The 16,059-nt window shown below is 38.0% G+C and overlaps 2 pseudogenes; one reads left to right on the top strand and one right to left on the bottom strand.

The window, feature by feature from the left end:
* Positions 1–4,783: 4,783 nt before the first annotated feature.
* LOC119598082 lies at positions 4,784–9,105 on the bottom strand (annotated as a pseudogene).
* Positions 9,106–10,263: 1,158 nt separating this feature from the next.
* Positions 10,264–15,790, top strand: LOC119598081 (annotated as a pseudogene).
* The last annotated feature ends 269 nt before the right edge of the window (positions 15,791–16,059 follow it).

Below are 16,059 nucleotides of genomic sequence, written 5' to 3'. Positions count from 1 at the left end.
AGAATGGTTAATGGTTAAAAGCAAGATAAATGTGCTAGACATCTAAGGTCATGAAGCACTATAGTTAATGTTAGGGAAGGGTGGTTGAGTTAGTGATTAGTTGTATAAGCTGGGCAAAGGAATTGGTGAGTGAAAGGGTTAGAGTCGGGTGTGGTAAGGAGTTAGATTAGATGGAGGGTATGTATGCGTTTGAGGAAAGAGAATAGGTTGTTGGAACAGAAAGTGTGGGATTCTGTAAGGATGTCTGATAGGTTGGGAGGTCGGTGAAGGGAGGATAGGTGGGGGAAAGCAGAGGTAAGTATGGACGAGACATAAAGGGAATGTGGGGAAGAGACAATGATAATTGGGGATTGGTATTGGAGGATGTGTAAGAAAGGTCTCTTGAAGGCATACAATAGATGAGTTATAAGAGGAAAGGATATGACAAAGGTCAGGTCTGTGGGAGTGGAAACCGCGAATATTCCAATGATGGATAGTTATACTTTAGTGATATAGATTGTAGTATGTTTTGGAGATTTTGAGGGGGAAGCAGCTAGAGGGTGGGATAAGGACCGAGAGGTCTGAGATGGGAGAGGTGTGGGAGTTGGTGTTCTACTAGGAGGGGTATTAGGAGACAGAGGGTCTGTGGAAGGGGATACTTGTGACATAAGGGATTCACGTGTGTATCAAGGAGGGAGTGGAAGGGATAGAGGGGATGGTGGGAGGGTTAATGTGGGCGGGGTTTGGGGGTCGGGGGGATGGGCTGTGTTGGGAGGGGTTAGGAGGATAGGGTGTAGGGGGGATATCGTTAGGAGGAGGATGGATATCAGCAGTTACTTGCAGTGTGAAAGGAGCAGGAGTTGTAAGATTTGGAGGTTGAGTGTCAGTTTTCATTAAGTAATCTTGAATATTTTCAATAGTTTCTTCTGAGGAGTTGGTTGGGGAGTTTTGTGAGGGGGGGAAGAGAGGATTGGTGTCTCAAGCGTAGGGGCAAAGGAAGGTGGAGGTGTTTGTGTAGTAGGGGAAGAGGGGGTGGAACGTTTGTTCTGTCTGTTACGGGTAGTGCGAGGAGGGAGAGGGAAGGTGTTGGGGTTGTAGTGGTGATTGGAGTATCTGTAGTAGAGATTGGAGTGTCTGGGTTTAGGATGGCAAAAGAGTTTGACTGGGGAAGGTAGGAGGTAGAAGAGGGGGAGTGGGTTTAGGAGAATTGGTAGAATGAGCAGTATTACTGGAGTAAGGAGTAAGAGAGAAACCACGTGCTTCCTGTCTGGCTTCACGTAGTGTGAGTCCAAGTTTGAATCGGAGAGTTGCTACCTCAGACTCAAACTTGTAGGTGGGACAGCCCCTATAAAATACATTATGGGGGCCGCCACAGTTGGCACATGTGCGTGATTGTGCAGAGCAGTTAGATCGGGTATGGCCAGGTTGGGCACATAGTGGGCATCTGGCTGTGGAACGGCAATGTTTGGCTGGGTGTCCTAGACGCCAACAATTTTGGCACTGACGTGGAGGAGGTTGGTATGGACGAACAGGGAGGGAAGGTAATTTTGGCTATGTTAGTGGGTTTCTTTCGATGACCTCTGGGGGGAACGGAGTAGCATTGTACTGATGTTGCATCATAGTCTGTGAGACAGGCAAGTAGGTCTTCTCCACAGTCTGACCAACCTTTGTCATAGATTGGGCAATTTGCTGGGGAGATTGAAACTGTTCCGGTGCAAGTATTGAGGGTTGGATGGGGTTCTGCAAGGATGGGGTTACCATATAGGTCAGTTAGTTTTGTTAATGCTATAGCTTGGTTTTCGGATATTACTGTGACAAGACGGGAGCGGTCGGGTCGGCTACGGAAAGAGACTTTACCTACTTGTTTTTGGAGACATTGTTGGAAGAGAAGGGTGTTGTTAGTGTAGGGAGCTGTGGGAGGGATCACGAAAAATCGGTCCCATTTGGCTGCGCTAAAGAGAGTATTCAAAATTGTTGTAGAGATAGGGGTAGTAGAAGGGCGGGGGCGTGACGAAGATGGAGTAGTGTTGAGGGAGGTAGTGTTATTGGGAGGTGGGTAATAAGGCTGTAAGGTGTTAATAAGGGAGGATGGGGTGGTTGATGTTGGAGGTTGTGGGGATAGAGGTGTTGAAGTTGAGCATGCTGGGAGAGTGGAAATGTTCCTTAAGGGTTGATTGTTGGCTACTGTACAAGTAGGCATAGATGAGGGGGTAGTTATTGCAGTGTTCGGAGCCGTGGTCAAAGGAGAGCCTGGGGTCAGGGAATCGGGTGGGTTTACATCGTTGGGGCTATTTGATAAAGGGGCAAGCCTCATTGCCCCTAATAATGGGGATATGTTTTCATTACTAGCTATGGTAAGCCTGGGTTATGTTGGGGATAAAAACAGTCCACCCCTCAGGGTCCCCTTGAGGGTAAGGGCTAGGTAACTAAATCAGGGGAATACCGTGCCCATGGCTCCCTCAGGGCCCTTCAGGACTGGCACAAAGTCAGCCTTTCATTCTTTCAGCACGGCTCTCACACCTTAGGAGGTGGATAGCAGAAGGGTTTTTGGTGAAGGGACAGAAACGAAAAGTGGGAAGGAAAAAAGACCATGCAAATTAGTTGAGTCGAGGGCTGAGTCCCAAGGCTGGGGAGTTCCCCATCATTGGGTCCGTCTCCGCCTCCTAAGCCTCCCCACGACACAACGGGCAAGGGATTGGGGGGTGTGTGTGTATAGAAGCAAAATGATGAACGCAGAACAGGTGAAGACAGGTGAACAGAAACAAAAGGGAGACCAGGTCAAGTCGAAGGGTGGCCAGCACAAAGGGGATAGGTGGAGGATGCGAGAATCGAGGAGAAAAATTAACTGGTGAAGTTGAAATTATGAAGCTGATTTATCAATGCGAATTACAGCGGTTTTACCTGTGTCCCACTGATGGCAGAAGAGGGCGCTGTTGTTGGTTCCCCCCGGATTCAGCGTATTCATGTTGAGACAGACGCTTGAGGAGACTGTCTCACCAAAGTACAGGATTATCGTAGGTGCTCATCTTCGAGGAGAGAGGACTGGTGTAGACCAGGTTGCGATGGTGTGATTAACTGGCGAAAAGTACGCCTGCAGTTGAGAGGGTGAAGGGGGTGACGAAGAGGGTAAATCTCCACAGTGTAGGGCAGCTGAGAACAAGGAGGTGAGGAGTCTCTTCTGGAGAGGCATTGTAGTAGAAGGTACGCAGGGCTCTAGGTAACGTGACAGTTTAGAGAAGAACAGATGTAGGAAATAGATCTCTCCACCCAGGTACTAATGGATTGCAGATGTGGAGGGCGCGCATGTCCTAGATAAAAGGCAGATAGTGCCGATGGGGAATTAGTCCCTTGGTCAGTCATTGTGAAACAATAACAACGCGGCTGTCATGGTGCTGTTTTCCAATTAACCATGTATTCCATTCAGCCAGGCACACTACACACACATTGGTAAGCTTAGGCCTTTGTATCATGTCCTCCTCTTGGCAAGGCTTCTTGTCTTTTTTTTCCTATAATAATAATAATGTCATTATCATTGAAGATGACATCGACTATGACCAAGTGAATGGCAATAAGAAACAGTTACTATGACAATGGCAGTATATGATGATAATTCCTTTCATAAATGTAAAACTGGCGATGGCAAAAACGACAATGGTAATAATAAAGATGGCAACGTAATAAGTTATAATATACAAGAGCCAAGGTGGTAATAATAATGTTCAGCAAGGGAAACTCGTTTTAGGCGAGATTTAAATAAACGGAGTGGGATTTGTGGGCGGAATTTTTATAATACAACTTCTTTTTCACTTCGAGATGTATTCTGGAACTGTGCAATTTCCTTCCCCATTATAAATAATACAGAAAAATATATTGTATTATTTACTTATTCATTGAACATTTCTGCTTCGCTAACATCGCCCTGTGAACCAAAATATGGCAGAAGAGGGCACTGTTGCCGTTTCCCCCTGGTATAGCGAGTAAAAGGAGTTTATGATTTGGATAGGGACAGAGGGATGAAGCAGAAAGGAAAAGGAAAGAAGAAGGAAAGATCTTGCAAAAGTTGTGGCGAGGGCCGAGGTCCAAGGTACAGGTGATCCTATACATTGGGCTTCAGTCTCCGCCTCCTAAGCCCCCCACAACACATGAGCAAAGGGATTGGGGGGGGGGGGGGGTTGTAATCATACTTCTGAGCGATAATGGTGTAGGTTGTCAACTAATAATGTGCATTACATTTATTCTGTCATGTTCCTCCACTGTTTTCTCCCACCGTACAATAAATGCATCAAGTTGGTGTTAGAATATGTGCCTTTCCATCTTTTCTCTTAAATATATCCATTACTTCATCTAAGAATACAACTGGCCATTTACAATGTGTATAACCTTTTTCAGTTGGCAGTTGTTATGTGAATGAAGAATTCTCTTTCTAGAAATTGCAGAATTATTCTTTTTGGTCTGTAACCCGAAAACTCACCTCTTTAAAAGGAAAAACGGGGACAGAGACAGCCAGGAAAGAAACATGGCATAAAAAAGAAAAGGATAGGTATAGAGACACAACTGAATAGGTGGGATAGAAGTGAGTAAAGTGAGACAGACATAATGGCAAAAGTGTGAAATAGAAGAATGAAAGTATATATGCAAATCTAACGAATAAAAAACAATGATTTTGCATTGCTTGCATATCCAAACAATTTTACATTGCCATTAAGTCTTAGGATATAAAAAACAAGTTAGAAACCAAGCAGTTCCTTTATTAATATTTAATGAGAGCTTCTATACATCATTATATAAAAAGAAAAAAAATAATAAAATGCATCTTTTAATTAAAGGACTTGCACCATAATATGAAATACAGCATAAAATACACCAAACGGAACAGCTAGACAGGTTGATCTCTATCGTCAATGCTGGACACAATTACTTTTTCTGTGGCAATGGAGGAGGAACTGCGGCAGCTCATATGAGACACCCCTATAGATTTCATGGTTTACTCATCACCTGAGAAGAAAAAAAAAGAAAAAAAGGCAGAGGATATAGATTCTATATAAACACTTTCTATATTCACATCAGCATATAAACACTATCAAACAAACAACAGCATGCCTTTTCTTTAGCACGGAATGATCACTCTCCAAAAATTAAGAAACAAAATAAAAAGCAAACCAAGCTTCATTATGGAACCTGCTTGCTTACCCTCACCATCACCTTGTTTCTCGTTTTCTTCTTCGTCTGACTCGAAGGTGTTGTCCGGGATGTCATAGAGACGAATCATGGCCTGAAGGTGAGAGAAAGAAATGCTCTTACGATGATTCCCTTTTTTATCATTACTATCATTATCATAATTACTATCACTATTAACATCACCATCTCATCATTATAATCATCACTATCACTATTATCACAATCATTATAATTACTACTGCATCTTCTTATTACATGAATAGAATTGGTTTGACAGGCACATGGAAGGAACTATGAACATTAACAAAGACCAAGAAAATAACTATTCTCTTTGGTTTAATTTTTTTCTACACATAATGTGCATTTCAATAAAGATGACATGACTAAAACAGTAATAATGAAAAATAATTAAACACATTTCAAATATAAAGAGATAAATTTAAATTGTATTTACAAAATGAGTCTAAACAGGATTAGAAATTAACAACAAAAGAAAAGCAATAGTACAAAAGCACAGAAAAATGAGAAAAAGTCAAAGAAAGAAAGGAAAAGAAGAAAACAAAAAAAGAGGAAATATTAACCAAATAAAATTCTAGCCCACCTTGTTAGGATCCTTCATGATGAGGTACTTGCCATCAGGCAGTTTCATGCACATGTCAATGATGCAACGCAAAAACCCAGGCGTTATCCATGTTGAGGTTGATTTGGTTGGCAAACTCCATGGGCTTGAACTGCTGCGTCCCAGGATCATGTGCTTGGTTGAATCACGCACATTCACACGGGACACATAGCTGGAGTTTGTGTAAATTGGATGAATATAATGTGCATATACCTGGTAAACATGTTTATATATTTACTTTTGTTTCTTTGATGCAACAGTGACAGTAGGTTGTTTTCAAGATATGTCTAATATATAGATATCTATGGATACTGGAAACCCTAAATAGCGACAGACAATATTTCAAGTCCAGCAAGGTGAACTAGAATGAACTCATTGCCAATGGAAATGGCATGTATGTACATGCCATGCCCACGGTGAGTTCACTTTATTAATTGTTCTTACACAGAGATGGCTACACTTGTACAAAATCACCAATACGCCCAATTACGAGTACTGCCTGTTTCGCTCATTCACCCTTTTCCTTGATCTATGAAAATATTTTACGTTATCTTATTTTACTAATGTTTATAAAATTATACTAATTATTATGTTTATAATAAAAATAATGGCACTGATATTCATAGCATTTGTAAAAAACATGTTTTTCCCGCCAATTCAAGGAAAGGTGAAATCAGGTAAGATAACAAAGTCTACTAATTGACTCCTTTGTGGCTGAGCACTAGCAAGCCATCTATGTGCAGAGACATTTCACAAAAAATAAAAAATGAGCACAATATTTTCCCCACTTTTTATGCATCTTTCCCCGGTGGCATGTGGTTAAGTAAGGTGTAAATACATCATTACACATGTAGTGTTAATTTGTATGGTTTTAAGTTCTCATCTTCTAATTCAACAAATAAATCTAATATTTTTTAACTTGTATCTCTTAGCCTTATACTTAATCACTAATAATCATACAATATTTTATACTACACTACTAGCAACATATTTCATTCAAAAATATATTCAAAAAAAAAATAAAACAGCCACTAACCCGAACTTGATCTGGTCCGAGCCTGCCAAGATAGCCTGAACTGTCCATTTTGCAAGTTTACAGGCATTATTCTTCAGCTCATTGGCCCAACACAGCACCACGCTGAGTGTCCAACTTCTGGCGCCAGTCTACCCTCCTGAGTACTTGGAGTCCCATTCATTCAATGCCTAATAAAATGTGGGGGAAGAAAAAATGGCCTTTACTTAAAATAATTGTGCAAACGATAAGAATGACAGGGCGAGATACAGAAAATTATGGTCTTAAATGGACACATAGTCAAAAGATAAAATAATTACAACCAGCTGTCAAGAAATGGCAAAGATAACATTGTACATGGATAAGTAAATATATAATGTAATTCTAATTGTATATGGACCTACACTTATTACCCTTTGCCGACGGGTCTCATGTGCGTACAAGCCATGGCATGCCTGGACTCTCTCCCGGGTGGCATGTACATACATGCCATGGTGAGCGTGGCCCGTATTCCGGGCATGTATGGCCATGCCAAGAGTTTATTTTGCTAGGGTTATGGCAAAATATTTTTTTTGCCACTGAAAATGTGATTAAGTAGTTTTTCACACTTTTTCTCATTTTCCTATACTATGCATTTCATAAAAGGGTTCTCGGGCTTCCGAGGACAGCGTCTAAAAAATTACGTCGGTAATCGGGCCGCGCCTCGTGAAATATGCCAGTCACCCCCGTGACTGTGTGGAGAAAATTTTACATGTGTGTCAGGAGGAAGTGGGGGAGGGAGCTGGGGAGATCAAGAACTTGACATATATGTGCAAAAGGGTGTGTGTGTTCATGTATATGTATATACATATACTTATATATATATACATATACTTATATATATATACATATATATATATATATAATATATATATATATATATATAATATATAAAAATAATATATATATATATTATATATATATATATCGTGTGTGTGTGTGTTGTGTGTGTGTGTGTGTGTGTGTGTGTGTGTGTGTGTGTGTGTGTGTGTGTGCGTGTGTGTGTACGTGTGTGTGTGTGTGTGTATGTGTGTGTACGTGTGTGTACGTGTGTGTGTGTACGTGTGTGTACGTGTGTGTACGTGTGTGTGTGTACGTGTGTGTGTGTTCGTGTGTGTTTACATGTACATACGTGTATTTGTGAGTATTGCGGGAGTGGGTGGAGGTTGAGAGTGTGGCATAAATGTGAAAAAGGTCAAGTCAAGCAAAGGATCAGGGAAGAAAAAACGAACAAAGAACGAAAAGAAAAAAAAAAAAATCACGTATTTATAAAAACACTGAACATAAAATTATATCTATATGGAAGTGATAATATAAACCGTAGAAACTAAAGTTTATCTTAAAATAACTTGGAAAAAAATGTAAAAGAAAATAAAACAAAGCCTACGGTTTCAACTCCATGATACAACACACTGCTTATTTTGTTCAGACTATAGATTGAATAATGATCAACTAGAGTTTATATAACAACAAAAATATCCTACAGTCTTGATTTATCAGAAAATATGGAAAATAAAGACCTTAGAAAATAATAATACTGAAAATACAACATAGGTTCTTAGTATTACGAAGAAAAGGCAAGGATGCTGGTATTGGGGATGAGCGGTCGCGCATGCTAGGGTGACGATATGAGCCCACGGCAGTGGGGCCCGGGCCACTATGAATATACCCCGGAGATAGTACTTGCGCATCGGAAATCACCCGTCGGCAAGGGGTTATAGGAGCAAAAAATTTTGAAATAACATTGCATACACACATACCTTATGCTCCTTGTAAAGCTTTCAACATTGTTAAATCTTACATAATTAACTGATGAGCTACATATCGAGCAAGGAGCACAACCACAATTTTTTTTATTCATGTTCCTACTTTGTAGAAGATATAATTATGTTAACAAATAAGAATTTTGGTCACTATTTTGCAAAAAAGGTAATTTCTAGTCCATGCTATGGTAGGTGTTAATTATGTCCATCAACTAAATGAACAGTTTTTTCTAAGCTTAAATCATTGTGATAATAAACTCATGTGGTTATACCTTGATATTGATGAACTGCACATCGTTTCCACCACCCTGGAAAGAGTCATCTCTGTGCGCGCCACCAGGCTAATGTCATTGCCCAGGTTCCACTTTCTGTAGCGGTATCCCACAGGGGCCACCATCCTCCTCATCCTCATCTAAGAAGGGATTCTCATGCTCGAACTTGTACCTGTTTCCATCCTGTAAACCCAAAGGAAGTTCCAGAATGTCAGACTGTACCCCTGAAGTTCTTCTTTGCATATTTTGTCCGTAAATAATATGTGATCTTTGTCAGATTTTAAATAAATGACCATTGTTATATCTATGGAACAGGATGCTAAAAGAGATATTTACAAATATTTAAACAAAGTATGTCTATAATAACATATGCAAACTTAATACATACTTCCTGAGAACTTGCTGCAGAAATTGGTTGATGAAGGTGGCTTTTCCCGGGAGAGGTTTCGTGGGGGGTTGAGGGAGTTTCCTTCCTCCGGGGGGGGGTTCGCTTGAGGCTCACTGACCGTTAGCAGATCTGGAAAAATGTCATGTCACAGACAAGGATTCCATGCTTTTTTTTTCTACCCCCCCCCCCCTGCTTATTATGCAATGAATCAATGACAAAAACAGTTTGCTCATTAATCTGCCAAGATTTTGACACCACCACCACACACACACACATATGTATATAATAATATATATATATATAAAATATATATATATATTATTATATACATATACATACAATACATATATATATAATTAATATTTTACTATATATATACATATATATTTTATATATATATACATATTTTTATCCCATATATTATACCTATATAATAATACATTATACATACCTAAAATATATACATATTATAATCCATATGTATATACATTTTTAATATACAATATATACATACATATCATATTATACATACATACATATACATATGCATATTATAAAACATACATATACATATACTATTTTATACTACATACACATATACATATATATACATACATTATATATATATTTGTGTATATGTATATATATGTATATGTATGTTTATATATATTATATGGTTAGATGTATATATATGTATATGTATATGTATGTATATATATATGTATATATATATGTATATATATATGTATATATTATGTTATATATTATGTAATATATATGTATATATATATGTATATTATAATGTATATGTATGTATATAAAAATATAATATATATATATATATATATAATTATATATATATATATATATACATATGTGTGGTGGTGTGTGTTTGTGTGCCCAAAATCTTGGCAGATTAATGAGCAAAACTGATCTTTGTCATTGTTTCATTGCATAATAAGCAGGGGGGGGAGGTAGAAAAAAGAAAAGCAGGGAAACCCTTTGTCTGTGACATGACATTTATTCCAGATCTGCTAACGGTCAGTGAGACCTCAAGCGAACCCCCTCAGGAGGAAGGAAACTCCCTCAACTCCCCACGAAACCTCTCCCTGGAAGCCACCTTCATCAACCATAATTTCTCGCAGCAAGTTCTCAGGAATGTATGTATTAAGTTTGCATATGTTATTATAGACATACTTTGTTTAAATATTTGTAATTATCTCTTTTAGCATCCTGTTCCATAGATATAACAATGGTCATTGATTAGATCTGACAAAGATAAAAATCAGCAATAATGACAGCCGACAAAGATCACATATTATATGACGACAAGTATGCAAAGAAGAACTTCAGGGATACAGTCTGACATTCTGGAACTTCCTTTGGTTCACAGGATGGAAACAGGTACAAGTTCGAGCATGAGAATCCCTTCTTAGATGAGGATGAGGAGGATGAGGTGGCCCCTGTGGGATACCGCTACAGAAAGTGGAACCTGGGCAATGACATTAGCCTGGTGGCGCGCACAGAGCATGACTCTTTCCAGGGTGGTGGAAACGATGTGCAGTTCATCAATATCAAGGTATACCACATGAGTTTATTATCACTAATGATTAAGCTTGAATACTGTTCATTTAGTTGATGGACATAATTAACACCTACCATAGCATGGACTAGAAATTACTTTTTTGCAAATAGTGCCAAAATTCTTATTTGTTACACATAATTATTCTTCTACAAAGTAGGAACATGAATAAAAAAAATTGTGTTGTGCTCCTTGCTCGATATGTAGCTCATCATTTAATTATGTAAGATTTAACAATGTTGAAAGCTTTACAAGGAGCTTAAGTATGTTGTGTATGCAATGTTATTTTCAAAATTTTTTTCTCCTCTAACCCCTTGCCGACGGTGATTTCCCGTGCGCAAGTACTATCTCCTGGGGTATATTCATAGTGGCCCGGCCCCACTGCCGTGGGCTCTATCGTCACCTAGCATGCGCGACCGCTCATGCCCAATACCAGCATCCCTTGCCGTTTCTTCGTAATACTACAGAACATATGTGGTATTTTCAGTATTATTATTTTATAAGGTCTTTATTTTCCATATTTCTGATAATCAGACTGTAGGATATTTTTGTTGTTTATATAGACTCCATAGTTGATCATTATTCACTCTATAATCTGAATAAAATAAGCAGTGTGTGGCATCATGGAGTTGAAACCGTAGGTTTTTGTTTGTATTTTCTTTGCATTTTTTTCAAGTTATTTTATAAGATAAACTTTAGTTGCAACAGGTTTATATTATCACTTCCATATAGATATAATTTTTTGTCAGTGTTTTTATAAATACGTGATTTTTTTTTTTTTCTTTTCGTTCTTTTGTTCGTTTCTTCTTCCTGATCCTTTGCTTGACTTGACCTTTTTCACATTTATGCCACACTCTCAACCTCCACCCACTCCCGCAATACTCACAAATACACGTATGTACATGTAAACACACACGAACACACACACACGTACACACACACACGTACACACACGTACACACACGTACACACACACACGTACACACACGTACACACACATACACACACACACACACACGTACACACACACGTAACACACACACACACACACACACACACACACACACACACACACACACACAGATATATATATATATATATATATATATATATATATATATATATATATATATATATATATATATTATATATATATATATTATAAGTATATGTATATATATAAGTATATGTATATACATATACATGAACACACACACCCTTTTGCACATATATGTCAAGTTCTTGATCTCCCCAGCTCCCTCCCCCACTTCCTCCTGACACACATGTACAATTTCTCCACACAGTCACGCGGTGACTGGCATATTTCACGAGGCGCGGCCCGATTACCGACGTAATTTTTTAGACGCTGTCCTCGGAAGCCCGAGAAGCCTTTATGAAATGCATAGTATAGGAAAAATGAGAAAAAGTGTGAAAAACTACTTAATCACATTTTCAGTGGCAAAAAAATATTTTGCCATAACCCTAGCAAAATAAACTCTTGGCATGGCCATACATGCCCCGGAATACGGGCCACGCTCACCATGGCATGTATGTACATGCCACCCGGCAGAGAGTCCAGGCATGCCATGGCTTGTACGCACATGAGACCCGTCGGCAAAGGGTTAATAAGTGTAGGTCCATATACAATTAGAATTTACATTATATATTTACTTATCCATGTACAATGTTATCTTTGCCATTTCTTGACAGCTGGTTGTAATTATTTTTATCTTTTGACTATGTGTCCATTTAAGACCATATTTTCTGTATCTCGCCCTGTCATTCTTATCGTTTGCACAATTATTTTAAGTAAAGGCCATTTTTTTCTTCCCCCACATTTTATTAGGCATTGAATGAATGGACTCCAAGTACTCAGGAGGGTAGACTGGCGCCAGAAGTTGGACACTCAGCGTGGTGCTGTGTTGGCCAATGAGCTGAAGAATAATGCCTGTAAACTTGCAAAATGGACAGTTCAGGCTATCTTGGCAGGCTCGGACCAGATCAAGTTCGGGTTAGTGGCTGTTTTATTTTGTTTTTGAATATATTTTTGAATGAAATATGTTGCTAGTAGTGTAGTATAAAATATTGTATGATTATTAGTGATTAAGTATAAGGCTAAGAGATACAAGTTAAAAATATTAGATTTATTTGTTGAATTAGAAGATGAGAACTTAAAACCATACAAAATTAACACTACATGTGTAATGATGTATTTACACCTTACTTAACCACATGCCACCAGGGAAGATGCATAAAAAGTGGGGAAAATATTGTGCTGCATTTTTTATTTTTTGTGAAATGTCTCTGCACATAGATGGCTCTGCTAGTGCTCAGCCACAAAGGAGTCAATCAGTAGACTTGTGACCTTACCTGATTTCACCTTTCCTTGAATTGGCGGAAAAACATGTTTTTTACAAATGCTATGAATATCAGTGCCATTATTTTTATATAAACATAATAATTAGTATAATTTTATAAACATTAGTAAAATAAGATAACGTAAAATATTTTCATAGATCAAGGAAAAGGGTGAATGAGCGAAACAGGCAGTACTCGTAATTGGCGTATTGGTGATTTTGTACAAGTGTAGCCATCTCTGTGAAGAACAATTAATAAAGTGAACTCACCGTGGGCATGGCATGTACATACATGCCATTTCCATTGGCAATGAGTTCATTCTAGTTCACCTTGCTGGACTTGAAATATTGTCTGTCGCTATTTAGGCTTTCCAGTATCCATAGATATCTATATATTAGACATATCTTGAAAACAACCTACTGTCACTGTTGCATCAAAGAAACAAAAGTAAATATATAAACATGTTTACCAGGTATATGCACATTATATTCATCCAATTTACACAAACTCCAGCTATGTGTCCCGTGTGAATGTGCGTGATTCAACCAAGCACATGATCCTGGGGACGCAGCAGTTCAAGCCCATGGAGTTTGGCCAACCAAATCAACCTCAACATGGATAACGCCTGGGGTATTTTGCGTTGCATCATTGACATGTGCATGAAACTGCCTGATGGCAAGTACCTCATCATGAAGGATCCTAACAAGGTGGGCTAGAATTTTATTGGTTAATATTTCCTCTTTTTTGTTTTCTTCTTTTCCTTTCTTTCTTGACTTTTTCTCATTTTTTCTGTGCTTTTGTACTATTGCTTTTCTTTTGTTGTTAATTTCTAATCCTGTTTAGACTCATTTTGTAAATACAATTTAAATTTATCTCTTTATATTTGAAATGTGTTTAATTATTTTTCATTATTACTGTTTTAGTCATGTCATCTTTATTGAAATGCACATATATGTGTAGAAAAAAAATTAAAACAAAGAGAAATAGTTATTTTCTTGGTCTTTGTTAATGTTCATAGTTCCTTCCATGTGCCCTGTCAAACCCAATTCTATTCATGTAATAAGAAGATGCAGTAGTAATTATAATGATTGTGATAATAGTGATAGTGATGATTATAATGATGAGATGGTGATGTTAATAGTGATAGTAATTATGATAATGATAGTATGATAAAAAAGGGAATCATCGTAAGAGCATTTCTTCTCTCACCTTCAGGCCATGATTCGTCTCTATGACATCCCGGACAACACCTTCGAGTCAGACGAAGAAGAAAACGAGAACAGGTGATGGTGAGGGTAAGCAAGCAGTTCCATAATGAAGCTTGTGTTTGCTTTTTATTTTGTTTCTTAATTTTTGGAGAGTGATCATTCCGTGCTAAAGAAAAGGCATGCTGTTGTTTGTTTGATAGTGTTTATATGCGATGTGATATAGAAAGTGTTTATATAGAATCTATATCCTCTGCCTTTTTTTCTTTTTTTTTCTTCTCAGGTGATGAGTAAACATGAAATCTATAGGGGTGTCTCATATGAGCTGCCGCAGTTCCTCCTCCATTGCCACAGAAAAAGTAATTGTGTCCAGCATTGACGATAGAGATCAACCTGTCTAGCTGTTCCGTTTGGTGTATTTTATGCTGTATTTCATATTATGGTGCAAGTCCTTTAATTAAAAGATGCATTTTTATTATTTTTTTTCTTTTTATATAATGATGTTATAGAAGCTCTCATTAAATATTAATAAAGGAACTGCTTGGTTTCTAACTTGTTTTTTATATCCTAAGACTTAATGGCCAATGTAAAATTGTTTGGATATGCAAGCAATGCAAAATCATTGTTTTTTATTCGTTAGATTTGCATATATACTTTCATTCCTTCTATTTCACACTTTTGCCATTATGTCTGTCTCACTTTACTCACTTCTATCCCACCTATTCAGTTGTGTCTCTATACCTATCCTTTTCTTTTTATGCCATTGTTTCTTTCCTGGCTGTCTCTGTCCCCGTTTTTCTTTTAAGAGGTGAGTTTTGGGGTTACAGACCAAAAGAATTAATTCTGCAATTTCTAGAAAGAGAATTCTTCATTCCAAACAACTGCCAACTGAAAAAGGTTATACACATTTGTAAATGGCAGTTGTATTCTTAGATGAAGTAATGGATATATTTAAGAGAAAAGATGGAAAGGCACATATTCTAACACCAACTTGATGCATTTATTGTACGGTGGGAGAAAACAGTGGAGGAACATGACAGAATAAATGTAATGCACATTATTAGTTGACAACCTACACCATTATCGCTCAGAAGTATGATTACAACCCCCCCCCCCCCCATCCCTTGCTCTTGTTCTTGTGGGGGGCTTAGGGGGCGGAGACTGAGCCCAATGTATAGGATCACTGTACCTTGGACCTCGGCCCTCGCCACAACTTTTTGCAAGATCTTCCTTCTTCTTTCCTTTTCCTTTTCTGCTTCATCCCTCTGTCCACTTATCCAAATCATAAACCCCCTTTTTATCGCTATATCCAGGGGGAAACGGCAACAGTGCCCTCTTTGCCATATTTTGGGTTCACAGGGCGTGTTAGCGAAGCAGAAAATGTTCAATGAATAAGTAAATAATACAATTATTTTTTTCTGTATTATTTTAACTGGGGAAGGAAATTGCACAGTTCCAGAATACATCCCCAAGTGAAAAGAAGTTGTATTATAATAAATTCCGCCCACAAATCCCACTCCGTTTTTTTTAAATCTCGCCTAAAACGAGTTTCCTTGCTAAAACATTATTATTACCACCATTGGCTCTGTTATTTTTATAACTTATTACGTTGCCATCTTTATTATTACCATTGTCGTTTTTGCCATCGCCATTTTACATTTATG

Source organism: Penaeus monodon, chromosome 40 (genome assembly GCF_015228065.2).
Source record: "Penaeus monodon isolate SGIC_2016 chromosome 40, NSTDA_Pmon_1, whole genome shotgun sequence".
Lineage (NCBI taxonomy): Eukaryota > Metazoa > Arthropoda > Malacostraca > Decapoda > Penaeidae > Penaeus > Penaeus monodon.
The sequence above is the reverse complement of the archived record's forward strand: the minus strand, read 5'-3'. Positions and strand labels throughout refer to the sequence as shown.